At 40.4% G+C, this 12,733-nt stretch overlaps 1 protein-coding gene across 1 annotated transcript in view; it reads right to left on the bottom strand.

Moving 5' to 3' along the window:
* iqsec2b (IQ motif and Sec7 domain ArfGEF 2b) overlaps positions 1-12,484 on the bottom strand; it is a 30,253-nt gene extending 17,769 nt beyond the window's left edge. Inside the window, exon 1 of the mRNA XM_060931437.1 lies at positions 12,237-12,484. The gene's annotated coding sequence lies outside the window, so the exon portion shown is untranslated. The remainder of the gene's footprint in view (positions 1-12,236) is intronic.
* Positions 12,485-12,733: the final 249 nt, after the last annotated feature.

Here is a 12,733-nt window from a genome sequence, read left to right as displayed (position 1 = left end):
AATTAGTGGAATTTCTTGTCTTCTTAATGTGTTTGAGATCAAACAGTAAATAGTAAATAATAAAAATACAATAAATAGCCTACAATTGTAGTAATCCATATTATGTCAAGAACCGCTGAATTAAGTAAAGAGAAACGACATCCATCATTACTTTAGACATGAAGTGTCTTTTAATTCATAAGAATTAAAACAAACAAACAAACAAAAAACGTTGAATTAGAAGGTGTGTCCAAACTTTTGACTGGTAATGTAGATCAAGCTAATATAAATCATTAATTCGCCAAGCCTCTGATGTACCTCAGCACAGCTGCCTCATATAGCTGCCTTGCATTCTGAAACTCTGAGTCACCCCTGTCATGACTATAAAATACCAAATGTTGATTTTTCTATCCAAAGTTCAAACTTCTCAGGGGGTTTGTCTCTTTATGGGGACCAAATGTCCCTGTCGTGCTAGAAATACAATACGTGACAGTTTTGACTTTTAAAGGAGTGTCTAAAGAAAATACAAAAAGTAAAAAGACTTCCTTTTCAGTACTGCAAGGTTAAGGACAGATGTAAGTGTAGGCATAGTGTTATTTAGCTACATGAATATACAAAGCAGTAGAAATTCTGGATCAAGAAAAGATGCTTATGTGTGTGTGTCCCCACATCACACGTTCTCTTCTTGGTTACCTTGCCACACTCCCTGACCACCCACATGCACACTCACACATACACACACAGAAAAGGAGGAATCCGAGTTGCTTAGAGACAGTTGCTGTGCGACCAGTGTGGGAGGAAAGAGAGTTCTCCGAGAAACAGAAAGGATGGAGTTGCTATGGTTACCGCGGTTTTGTACAGAGTGTGTTTCTACACAAGTTGTGAGTTGTGAAAATGATTTACGGTGTTACATTTGGCAGCAGACTGCTAGTATAACAAATAGTACAATTGCACTCAAGTCCCAATGAGTACCACGTACTGGCATGTGTTTTTGGTAGCACGGGTTTTTGGTCTAAGTGTAACTGTAAACAAAACCCTGCAGGTAAAGTAGAGTTCCCAACAGCATCATGCTGCATTATGTAATAAGTCTGGAAGTTGCGCATACAGTAGTTCTGCAGCTGTAAACTTAAATCCCTTGAATAACTCATGCAAAATACACTTTGTCTGATATTTCTGGATAAAATAAGGCAAAAGGAAGCCCCTTCCTAACTAACACAAGCGTGGGAGCCAAAACAGCTGTATCAGGTGTACTATAGGGGGATCTTGTTTTCATTCTGATGAAAAAACCAGACCAAATCAATCCTCTGAACTGAATAACTCATTCGTATGGAGTAAGTCTATAGTTCTTACTTGAAACAGCCACATTCTTCAGGCTGGATTCCAAGAAAGACTTCATAAAGCCTCAGGCCACACTGCATAATGGATAACAGAACAATTTACAGGGATCAGGTAGAACTAGGCCTGTTCTGTCCTATTATTTAGAGCTCCTAAATAATTTTTCTCTTCATTAGATGTTCTTACAGTACCGGTCAAAAGTTTGGACACACCTTCTAATTGAATGGATTTTCTTTATTTTTATTCATTAAAAGACACTTCATGTCTTAAACTCATAATGGATGTCGTTTCTCTTTACTTAGCTGAGCGGTTCTTGACATAATACGGATTACTACAGTTGTGGTGTTGAGTAGGGCTATTTACTATATTTCTATTATTTACTATTTACTGTTTGATCTCAAGCGCATTAAGAAGGCAAGAAACTCGTCCACTGATTAACTTTTGATGAGGCAGACCTGTTCATTGAAAAGCATTCCAGGTGACTACCTCATGACGCTGGTTAAGGTAATGCCAGTAGTGTACAAAGCGTCATCAAGGTAAACGCTGGCTACTGGGAAGAATCTAAAATATGAAACATAGTTTGTTTTTTAACACTTTTTTGTTTACCACATAATTCCACATACGTTTCATACGTTATTTCATAGTTTCGATGTCTTCAGTATTGTCCTACACTGTAGAAAAGAGTCAAAATACAGAAAAACCTATGAATGAGTAGGGGTGTACAAACTTTTGACTGGTATTATACACTCACCGGCCACTTTATTAGCACACCTGCTGTTTTATGTGGTTATCTCATCAGCCAATCCCTTGACAGCAGCACAATGCATAGAATCGTGCAGATACAAATCAAGCGCTTCAGTTAATGTTCACTTCAAACATCTAAATGGGAAAAAATGTGATCTCAAAGTGTGACTTTCACTGTGGCATGGGTGTTGGTTTGAGCCAGATGGACTGCTTTGAGTATTTCAAAAACTGCTGATCTCCTGGCGTTTTCACACACAGCAGTCTCTAGAGTTTATACAGAATGGTGCAGAAAACAAAAAACACTGAGTGAGTGACAGTTCTGTGGGTGGAAACGTCTTGCTGATAAGAAAGGTCAGGGGAAAATGGCCAGGTTGGTTCGAGCAGCCAGGAAGGATATAGCAACTCATATAATCACTCTTTACAGCTGTGGTGAGCAGAAAAGCATCTCAGCATGCAACAGCAGAAGACCACATTGGGTTCCACTCCTGCAGCCAAGAACAGGAATCTTAGAATCAAGAAAAAGATACTATTAAAGTGGCCGGTGAGCATATAAGATGCAAGGAAAGTTGCTCAAATATGTGACAATATTTAAATAATGGGCTGATAGCTACCACTTTACCTAGTTGCTGAAGGAGTATCTATGTTTATAACCAAATATGTGAATGTATTTGAGGTATGCAGGTATTTTTAAAGTCACAGTTTTGTTTGAAATATTGGTAAAAAGAATGCTCATCACTACATTCTTTTCCCAAGATTGCACACAGACTTCCACATGCTGTAAACTAATAGATTTATCCATCCATCCATTATCTGTAGCCGCTTTATCCTGTCCTACAGGGTCGCAGGCAAGCTGGAGCCTATCCCAGCTGACTATGGGCGAAAGGCGGGGTACACCCTGGACAAGTTGCCAGGTCATCGCAGGGCTGACACATAGACACAGACAACCATTCACACTCACATTCACACCTACGGTCAATTTAGAGTCACCAGTTAACCTAACCTGCATGTCTTTGGACTGTGGGGGAAACCGGAGCACCCGGAGGAAACCCACACGGACACGGGGAGAACATGCAAACTCCGCACAGAAAGGCCCTTGCCGGCCACTGGGCTCGAACCCAAGACCTTCTTGCTGTGAGGTGACAGCGCTAACCACTACACCACCGTGCCGCCCACTGATAGATTAAAAAAAAAAAAAAGATCCAAAGCACCAGCATGAACTAGATAACATCTCATCTCATCTCATTATCTCTAGCCGCTTTATCCTTCTACAGGGTCGCAGGCAAGCTGGAGCCTATCCCAGCTGACTACGGGCGAAAGGCGGGGTACACCCTGGACAAGTCGCCAGGTCATCACAGGGCTGACACATAGACAACCATTCACACTCACATTCACACCTACGGTCAATTTAGAGTCACCAGTTAACCTAACCTGCATGTCTTTGGACTGTGGGGGAAACCGGAGCACCCGGAGGAAACCCACGCGGACACGGGGAGAACATGCAAACTCCACACAGAAAGGCCCTCGCCGGCCACTGGGCTCGAACCCAAGACCTTCTTGCTGTGAGGTGACAGCGCTAACCACTACACCACCGTGCCGCCCACTGATAGATTAAAAAAAAAAAAAAGATCCAAAGCACCAGCATGAACTAGATAACATCATGAGTTTATTTTTAGATAATTCATTTGATTCATTTCCTGTTTTGTAAACATGTTCATGCATGACGTCTGAGAAAGTCAGTGAGTTAGACTGTCAGAAAGCCAGCCTGTTTTCCTCAGCACTCGTTAATATGTATAGAATGTTTTAAATATACTGGTCATAATAGAAATATGAATTATACTGTACTGAAAGAAATGTGTTTGGTTGATTCTGATTTTCAAAGTTGTTTACCCTAGTTAACAGCTAAATGATTCAGACAGACTGCACGCTTAGAAAAACTAAACAAGGTTAAAATACACTTGGACCTTGGACCACTCATCCATGCAGAACCCTTTTATATCCTTGGCCTTTGGACTGCCCTCGTCACTTCACACCACAGTTATTCAACACTCAGTGGCTCAAAGTCATTGCAAAAAAAAAAAAATTGTGTCATTTTAACCATTTCTGTGTCGATTTGGATATACGCTCACCAGCCACTTTAATAGGAACACCTGTAGCTCTGCTCAGTCATCTAACTATCCAGTCAGCCAAACACGTGGCAGGAGCACAATGCATAAAAACATGCAGATACAAGTCAAGCGCTTCAGTTAATGTTCATATCAAACCTCAAAATGAGGAGAAAATGTTATCTTGTGACTTTGACTGTGGTATGCAGACATTGTCTGGCCTTGTTTCTAATCTTCAACAGCAAGTTTGGTAAGCCTGGGCCCTATATAGCCTCAGATTCTTACTCTTAACTGATAGGAGTAGAATCTGATGTGATCTTCCGCTGCTTAAATTGTTCCTTGTGATGCCCTCGTGCAGTCAAAACACTACACTCTACACTAACACTTTCTTCAGCTTCTGTTGTCGCTCTTCCAGCTCAAAGTTCAACATGTTGTGCATTCTGAGATGATTTTCTGCTCACCACGGTGATAAAGTGTGGTTTGCCTTATTGTAGACACTTCCTGTCAGCCCAAACCAGTATGGCCATTCTCCTTTGACATCTTTCATTAACAAAGTGGTTCCACCTACAGAACTTGTATTCACTGGATATTTTTTTTGCTTTGGGTTTTAATTGTTCTTTGATTATTCTTTTGAGAAATTGATTAAATATTCCAAAAAAAAGTCCCTTCTCACACCAAGTGGCACATAGGGCGGCACCGATCTCCATTTCCGTAGCCCTCGGCCTCTCGCCTATTACATAGCTAGGGTTACAGTGGGGGGCTAGTCCTCTGGTAACCACAAGAGTTTGACTCCCCACTCGCATCTGTATTGCAGCGTGCCTTGCCAGATGGCATCTTTATGATGGTCTTTGGTATGACCTGACCGTGAGTAGAACTCCCGATCTCCCGATCGAGAGGCGGACATGCTAGCCACTAGGCCAACTCGCGGTCAGAAATATTCCATGTAGTACACTTTATCAGACTGCATCTCAAGCAGAACCCGTTTAGTAATCTAGGAACCATGAAATAATTATAACTTGGAGTTACAGTGGTGCTTGAAAGTTTGTGAACCCTTTAGAATTTTCTATATTTCTGCATAAATATGACCTAAAACATCATCAGATTTTCACACAACTCCTAAAAGTAGATAAAGAGAACCCAGTTAAACAAATGAGACAAAAATATTATACATGGTCATTTATTTATTGAGGAAAACGATCCAATATTACATATCTGTGAGTGGCAAAAGTATGTGAACCTTTGCTTTCAGTATCTGGTGTGATCCCCCTTGTGCAGCAATAACTGCAGCTAAATCTTTCCGGTAACTGTTGATCAGTCCTGCACACCGGCTTGGAGGAATTTTAGCCCATTCCTCCATACAGAACAGCTTCAACTCTGAGATGTTGGTGGGTTTCCTCACATGAACTGCTCGCTTCAGGTTCTTCTACAACATTTTGATTGGATTAAGGTCAGAACTTTGACTTGGCCATTTCAAAACATTAAATTTATTCTTCTTTAACCATTCTTTGGTAGAACAACTTGTGTGCTTAGGGTCGTTGTCTTGCTGCATGACCCACCTTCTCTTGAGATTCAGTTCATGGACAGATGTCCTGACATTTTCCTTTAGAATTCACTGGTATAATTCAGAATTCATTGTTCCATCAATGATGGCAAGCCGTCCTGGCCCAGATGCAGCAAAACAGGCCCAAACCATGATACTACCACCACCACGATGTTTCACAGATGGGATAAGGTTCTTAAGCTGGAACGCAGTGTTTTCCTTTCTCCAAACATAACGCTTCTCATTTAAACCAAAAAGTTCTATTTTGGTTTCATCCATCCACAAAACATTTTTCCAGTAGCCTTCTGGCTTGTCCACATGATCTTTAGCAAACTGCAAATGAGCAGCAATGTTCTTTTTGGACAGCAGTGGCTTTCTCCTTGCAACCTTGCCATGCACACCATTGTTGCTCAGTGTTCTCCTGATGGTGGACTCATGAACGTTAACATTAGCCAATGTGAGAGAGGCCTTCAGTTGCTTACAAGTTACCCTGGGGTCCTTTGTGACCTCGCTGACTATTACACGCCTTTCTCTTGGAGTGATCTTTGTTGGTCGACCACTCCTGGGGAGGGTAACAATGGTATTGAATTTCCTCCATTTGTACACAATCTGTCTGACTGTGGATTGGTGGAGTCCAAACTCTTTAGAGATGGTTTTGTAACTTTTTCCAGCCTGATGAGCATCAACAATACTTTTTCTGAGGTCCTCCTTTGTTCGTGCCATGATACACTTCCACAAACATGTGTTGTGAAGATCAGACTTTGATAGATCCCTGTTCTTTAAATAAAACAAGGTGGCCACTCATACCTGATTGTCATCCTATTGATTGAAAACACCTGACTCTAATTTCACCTTCAAATTAACTGCTAATCCTAGAGGTTCACATACTTTTGCCACTCACAGATATGTAATATTGGATCATTTTCCTCAATAAATAAATGACCAAGTATAATATTTTTGCCTAATTTGTTTAACTGGGTTCTCTTTATCTACTTTTAGGACTTGTGTGAAAATCTGATGATGTTTTAGGTCATATTTATGCAGAAATATAGAAAATTCTAAAGGGTTCACAAACTTTCAAGCACCACTGTAAATACTTTCTGGCTACAAGCCTTGCTGGTGTTTAGTTTTAGCTTAAAGTTTTTCTCATGATGTCCTAGACTTAATCTAGTAAAATACGAACATTTTTCTGGCTCCGTATGAGACAGCAATAGAGATCTCCTTTGGAGTGTGTTAAACCTACATGTTATTTAACAGATCGTTCAAAAGTAACAAAAGAAGAAAGTCTCACAGGCTGATATGCATGTTCCATGCTGTCTATGTCAGGTAGCCATAAAGTGACTTTTTTTTTAAAATAAATATAAGTACCCATTTGGGTTCACAAACAATTCCAATTTTACTTTCACTTTGTTTTACACTGAAACATGAAGACTTTCCATAAGGAAGAGTCTTCTTATTAAGGAATCTTGTTATGACCTGCTCAACAAGTTCATTGAAAAAGATGCTCTTATACATTGAGTACAGTGCTTATGTTACTTCAATTTTCTTTTAGTTTTTATAATAATAAAATGACTATAATAACTAAAAATTGAGTATCAAATCATGGGTCATTTACATGAACCCTACAGTTCAAAGCCATGTTTGCGTAGACAAACTGCAAGGCAAATATCATCAAAATGCACCATGTGAGCAAGACCACAAGTTCACAGACAGGCATGCTAAGCATTTGGATGACGTGTCATCACAGTTTTTCTTTGCTTCTTTTGCCAAGTTATGCAAGAGCAAGCAGGACGGCTAAAATTAGCCCATTTTTAACGAATGCTTCACACGGAGATGAGCTGTGGAAATGGGAACAGGCTGTGTATGTCCAAACACCAGGCCCTCAAAGAAAGGATACATTTGACATGTAAGATCTGACAGCTGAAGGCCAATATGGAGATTAAAGAGAAACCCAAGCAAATTAGGGAGGATATCAAGTTTCTTTATACTTGACAGCTTATACAGGTGCAGAGATGAAAAGGTGACTCAAAGCAGACTTACACTTTATATATGAATACAATTTGACAGAGACATAACTCATGGTAAATATAGATATTAAAGGTCCCATGGCATGGTGGTTTGTTGATGCTTTAAACGGGCTCGTGGAGGCTTCCGGATGTTATATCCGCAGCCTTTCTCGAAATGAACCCTCGGCACGTAAATATAGCCTCCTGGGAGAAAGCCCCATTTCAGCGCTTTTCCCAGTGCGTCGTTTTGCTAATGAGAAGCAGGAGGCGGGGAAGGGTAGAGGGTGGGGGCAGGCCATGGGGGGAGGGGGAGGGGTTTGACCAAGCTGCACACACACATACTCGCTGCTATCAGCGCCTGTAGCCACGCTGCTAAGACAAAACCCCGTTCTCCCTCAGACTCCTTTCGTAAACTCAATGTGACACAGAGAACAGAGAGTGAGAGTGTTCGGAGTGGTAGTTTACGAACGTATAATACCCTAGGCTTGAACACGCACTCCATAACCAAAGAGGATAGAAGCAACAACTACAGCAACATATCACTTATCCAACAGAAGACATGCATTGCGGAGCAATAGTCAAACATAAGCTCATAAGTTACAGTCAATTTCCAGACTAAACTCAGTTTAACAGAGCATGCTGCATGCTCTTTAGTTTTGTAACGCAGAGTACCTGGCTAACTGCAGGAAGCGGTTAGCTGCACAGCTAATGTAGCCATTGCTAGGCTAACGCACCGATTTTAAAACACGGCAAAACGACCAGTTGTACACTTACTTGTTCGGTGTTTGTTGCTGATGCGGCAGGGATGCTTGGTACGGACCCAGGCTTCAGTGACAGTTGATGTGCAAAACCTGCCCTGTACTGTCCCAAGTTGTGGAAACATTCCTCAGGAAAATGCTTCCGACAAACATACACCGTCTTAGGTAGACTTGACGGCGTATTATTGAAGTAAATAAAATTAAGCCACTGCGTCTTCAGGGGCTCTCCCGTTGGCAGTAAAAACAGACTCTTTTCTGTGTTGTCACATCCATGTACAGCGCAATTTCCATGTTTCGCTCGCTTAGGTGATGCCATGTTGTTGTGTCCTCTGGTCTCCTCACTACAACTGGGCGGGCAATCCATACAGTGGGTGGGAATCCAGAGGGGGGTGTGGGGATCATCTCCCTTGCTGACGTAGTAAAGGGAAGAGCTTATCAACGCGCCGTTTTGACACGCCATTCTCAAATGTTGGGCATAGTTTGGTTTACACATTATGAAATATCTAGCCACTGGGGTGACTTAAGAAGGTCAGAGGAACTCATTTTAACGTTAAAAAACCTCAGAAAGTGAAAATTTCATGCCATGGGACCTTTAAAAAAATTGAGTACAAACTTGAGCATAAAGCTGGAGCCTGGAAGGTATTTTTCTGACAGGGTCAACAAATCCTCTCAAACAAAGGAAATACGATGTTTGTGCTCATATGCTATAATGTGTTGAGTAAAATTTCAATGTGCCACTCAAAAAACCCACAGCATGGTTGAATGCCACATCTAGCGTGAGTTTCCGAAAAGCATCGCAGCACAAAGATCATTGTTAAATGGTAGAGGGAGCAACACAATGAATGGTCTCTCTCCTAGTTAAGACACTCTTAGCGTTAAGAGGCTTTTGGGAAACCCACCACTGATTGGTTAGAGGTGTGTACCGTTCTCGTATAAAAGCTCAGATAGTTCCAGCTGTATCATGAACGATAAGTTAATATTAGTGCACTGTTCTAATATGTTATTGTATCTATATTAACAGCTTTTACACAGGGACTTCTACGGCGGACGCTCCGCATAATCTAGGGCTAATAATAAAAGGATTTATTTAAAAAATGTTGTTGCTGTTGAACAAAGTAAAATGTATAATCGTTGATGTGGTAACGTTTGTTGTTAGCAGATATTTATTTGAAATTTATGGAAGGAGTCTCAAAGGTTTGTCAGCACAGGAAAGTCTTCAGGACAGAAAAGTTTTTTGTTTTCTCAGTAAAATCACATTTTTTTGAAAGAGAGAGAGAGAGAGAGAGAGAGGTGAGGGAACAATAGTTTACTGTGGCTGTAACATAAGTGAGAATAGGAATTAACTTGTACGTTCCACAACATTAAATCTATATACCATTAAAATGTGCGACATTTTGTACATTAATAAATTAAACATTGTGAACATTGGCAATTCACTGTGGTATAAGCAGAATAACACACTCCAGATTGTGCAGTTACACAACATTAATGTACTTCAGGGGTAGCCCCCGCCATAGCGCATTACTTTTCTCATATAACAGCACCATCTGTTGTACACTATTCCTTGCATAATATCAATGAAAATTCAACTGATGAAAAGTCATTTCCAGAAGTATTGGCACTTTTCATCCAAATGAGTGAAAAATATCCTATAAAATGAATAAAATATGACTGATATCTTGGGTTTAAAAATATGGCAAAAGTGTGTTGTTTTATTTTGATGAGTTAAAACAGCTTTCTCAAGTACTGCAGTCATTTTCTACAAAACTTTTCTAAATTATTGGCACCCCTTTTAATATTAGGCGATGTCTGAAGTGGAAAAAAGAACAACACCAAGTCTCTTCCTGAGATGTCTGACGAAGAAGGAAACATTTGTAGATGGTTGTTCGACCACAAACGTCTGCCAAAGGAAGCAATTTAGAAATGCAAGCAAACAAGAATCCTTGACTAAATTATTCTTTTTGACAGAAAAAATACAGCTGGTTTTCCTAAATATTCGTTAAAATGTTTCGTATGTTTAAAATATACTGGTCAGAATTTGTACCTGTCATTATATATGAAATTTGCATGATTGGTTATGATTTTTTTAAACCTTGTTTAACAGCTAAATAATTTGTGCAGCGGTGGTGTAGTGGTTAGCGCTGTCGCCTCACAGCAAGAAGGTCCGGGTTCGAGCCCTGTGGCCGGCAAGGGCCTTTCTGTGTGGAGTTTGCATGTTCTCCCCGTGTCCGCGTGGGTTTCCTCCGGGTGCTCCGGTTTCTCCCACAGTCCAAAGACATGCAGGTTAGGTTAACTGGTGACTCTAAATTGACCGTAGGTGTGAATGTGAGTGCGAATGGTTGTCTGTGTCTATGTGTCAGCCCTGTGATGACCTGGCGACTTGTCCAGGGTGTACCCCGCCTTTCGCCCGTAGTCAGCTGGGATAGGCTCCAGCTTGCCTGCGACCCTGTAGAAGGATAAAGCGGCTAGAGATAATGAGATGAGATAATTTGTGCAGAATATACTGTAAGAAAAAGTGAACACAGTTTAAAAAAAAACTTGTAGTGGCATCTTGGACCACTTGTCAGAGAGAACATTTCAAACTCTTTGATATCTTTGACCTTTGAACTGCCCTCTTCAGGTTTCCAACAGGGATTCATTTAGATGCAGAACAGTGAGAAGGCGATTGCAAAACACTGATTTTGTGAGGGTGGGTTTTGTTTTTTTAAACCATTTTGACCATTGTTGACCTGGACGAATGTCTGGAGTCATTTCCTTGTTGAATAATTAACCTATCACGAATAATTAATCTAGAACCAAGTCCTGAGAGGGTTTATTCATGAAGACTTCATGATACCAACGAGGAACCATCACAAGAACCCTTAGATCACCATCCACAAAGCATCAATAATTCACCACCTTATTTTACAGATTGTATGGTGGATTTTCTTTCTAAGCAGCCCTCTTTTTCCAGTAAATATACAAGGCATACTAAATATATGGAATACCCTGGAGTTCACTGTATGTTGATGACAATAGGAGGATGATACAACTGTATGTCTAATCCTTCTAATCTCATATTGTACTGACTTTATTTTCACTGATCTCTAAATGATTGAGATGCTTAATTATCCATCCATGAAGTTTATTGTGTAGAATTTGCAGAATATTTCCCTTCTGTCTTTTGTTGAACCAATTTGGGCACCATTCAGCAGTACCTCGAGGCGAGGCAGATTATTCTGTACAGTATGTTTCATACCTGCTGTTTAACAGAATGGTAAACACACATGTCAGCATGAGAAAAATCAAGTACAAAAACAAACACACACGCACTAAAATACAAAAGCTACACCGCCCATTATCACATTTTGCCCTTGAGTGCATTCCTTTAATCTCTTTTTCACTGCTGTCTTAAACACATACTAGAGCTGACGTCAGTCAAGGGCTTGGTTTCTGCATTCACATAATGCAGCACACACATTGATCAGGAAGTATTACTTAAATAAAGCAAGCCAGGTAACTTTTATATCTTTCACCAATAAAAAAAAGAAGCCTTTCATGTGATCTTATATAAAAGCTCTTTTTATGAGCTAAGACATGAGCTAAAGGAAACTTTAAACCTGAGCACACTGTGCCACTCATTTATTAGTTGCACTTTGGTAAAGAAATTCCTAAATCATAAAATGGTCTGCATTAAAATGGGATTCATAAACAACCATTGGTGCGTTTTCCTGGATGACAGTAAGGAAGTTTAAATGAACACAAAAGTAGAACTAGTAAAAGTAAAACTTACCATCACGTTGAGTTAACAAGAGTCTCCATTCAGATCAGTCTGGTGTCACTGTGCGCACATACACGCTCACACTTGCACACCTTACACGTGCACATTTATCCAAAACAGTCAAAAGTTTCAAATTCCTCAGATATTGTCGTCAAGGCTAAAGTAACTGACCCAACCCCAGGACTGATATAGCAACAGAGAGAGAAAGAGAGAGAGAGAGAGAGAGAGAGACTGAAAAGTGGCTTTTCTTTTCCTGAGTTCATGCTGGAACGGTAGGTGTGTGCCAGTCAAGAGGTGGAGTCAAACATACACAGTTCAGACACTTGAATTGCAAAGATATGTCAGTGTCAGGTATTAATTACAACTCTTTATCATTATAAATGACAGTGTGTGTGTGTGTGTGTGAGCAAGACAGAAACAAAGGTTTTCCGAAGGTATTTCAAGCGGCTGACAAACATTCGAATGGATTTATTTCAACACTGTAGATTGCACACAGGCTTTTTGTTTGT

This window comes from Neoarius graeffei, chromosome 10, assembly GCF_027579695.1.
Source record: "Neoarius graeffei isolate fNeoGra1 chromosome 10, fNeoGra1.pri, whole genome shotgun sequence".
NCBI lineage: Eukaryota > Metazoa > Chordata > Actinopteri > Siluriformes > Ariidae > Neoarius > Neoarius graeffei.
This window is presented reverse-complemented; position numbering and strand designations above follow the sequence as displayed.